This window comes from Aplysia californica, unplaced genomic scaffold (genome assembly GCF_000002075.1).
Source record: "Aplysia californica isolate F4 #8 unplaced genomic scaffold, AplCal3.0 scaffold01395, whole genome shotgun sequence".
Lineage (NCBI taxonomy): Eukaryota > Metazoa > Mollusca > Gastropoda > Aplysiida > Aplysiidae > Aplysia > Aplysia californica.
In genome coordinates, this window is record NW_004798665.1 from 21,151 (window position 1) to 23,296 (window position 2,146).

Sequence of the window (2,146 nt, forward strand, 5' to 3'; positions counted from 1 at the left end):
TTATTGAAACTTAAAAGGCAGGCAATAACATGCACATTATATGCAACTTTTTCCATGTTTCTTGTTTCGGGGTTGTTTTTTTATGTTTTTGTTTTTTGATGTTGGTTTTGTTGTTGTTGTTGGTTTTGTTGTAGTAGTTGTTATTGTTGTTTAAGGGGGGGGGTGCGTGTAACGGTTCGAAATGTGCCGTGTCATTGCATAATGCCGGCAGCTGATTGGGCAGACTGTGTCCACTACATCCATAAACAGCCAATCGCCACAAGCAATATGGCACATCATATTTTTCGCTTCTTTTGAGGTGAACAGAAAAAAAACCCTATCATCTAATTATAGTAAAACAGGTCATGCATGTTTCTTTTGTGACTGCCGGCGCATTCGTGAAGTGATTTTACCAAAATATAGATAGCCTACAAAAATAAAACCGCCAAACAAAACTACTTAAGGCTAGTTGCATTTGCAACAACTCATGAGTAATGCCATTTCGCTAACACAGTGCTGACGTAATATTATTGCCGCTGTTGCTTCCACTGCCACTGCTGTCGTGAATAAAAGACGACATGTATATTTTAAACACATCATATCAACTAACCTCCAGACGTGACGGCTGGCAACGAAATAAAAAGAAAAAAGCCCATAATAATAGATAGCATTTGTATAGGACAAATCCCCGCTCAACAGCAAGCTCTATGCGCTTCACAATCTATACTATAGAAGCATACAGTGCAAGCAGCCATTTATAGGCGCTAAAACACTAACATAATAAAAAATATATTTCGCTGTCTACGGCTGGGTACCCATTCCCACCTGGGTGAAGTGAGGAAAATTCGTGTAAAGTGCATTTCCCAAGGACACAACGTCTGGCCCGCGGCTCGAACCCCCGAACCCGCAACCTCACGATTACGAGTCCGGTAGCCTAACCACTGGGTCACCGACGCCACATTTGTTTATAACGTTTCTGGCCTGGACACTCCTAGTGTGAAAGTGTGAACACGGTACAGGTTTAACGCCTCTATCAACAGTATTAGGTTCTTTAAGAGGTGGGACCTCCGAGTTTAATGTCCATCTCCGAAAGGAACGAATCAAATGGGAAATTCGTGTAAAGTGCCGTCCCCAAGGACACAACGTCGAGCCGAGCAGAGGCTCATACCCCAGAACCCGCAATCTCACGATTACGGGTCCGGTAGCCTAACCACCAGGCCATCGACCGTAGGGCTGGGCAATGAGTTGCTTTACAAAATCCGGATAATATATTAGTGCATCTCTTCAGCAAATAATAGGATTTGAACCGCTTCGGCAAGTGGGTTAGAACCACTTCGACAAACGGGTTATCATCACTTAAACAAATTATGGGTGCACGCACTTCGACAAACGGGTCAGAAAAGAAGGTTTAGAGTCTTAATTCGGATAATGTTTCATTGAGAATTATCCGGTTATCCTTGTAGATTATCCGGATTTTGCCCACCTCTAGTCGACGCCACCAAAATATCCCAGACGAAAACAACAGGAGGAAGATAAGAAGAAGGACCTACAAGTCGCTACCATAGAATTATTAAGTTATATGAGCTCAACACCGAGTTTTGAAAAAGTCTGACAGTAAAAATTTCGAGTTCCACAACATGTCAAGCTTTTAGTTTAGTTAGTAGAGGTTTTTACAACACTCGCAACAGCATAAGGTCATATGAACGCCAAATGTCAAGCTTTTTTCAAATGCAATTCTTTGAATATCTTGATAACAACTCCGAAAATACTCTAACGGTTTTGAAACAACTCCGAATATACTCTTTCGGTTTTGAAACAACTCCGAATATACTCTAACGGTTTTGAAACAACTCCGAATATACTCTAACGGTTTTGATAGAGCAGATCAGAAGATTACGTTTCTGATATCGTGGTCTTAGTAACTTAAAACAGTCAAGAATGCCATACTACACATGATAACATGATATATAGAACTTTGTAATTCTAGCATAGCGAAGAGGTGACCTCCTCCAACCGCCCTCAGCCCTCCTCCAACCGCCCTCAGCCCTCCTCCAACCGCCCTCAGCCCTCCTCCAACCGCCCTCAGTCATCCATTGAGCCACGTCACCACTTTAGCTAGGACTATGACTAACCTACCATACGCCTGGAAGGGAAATAGTGTATATAT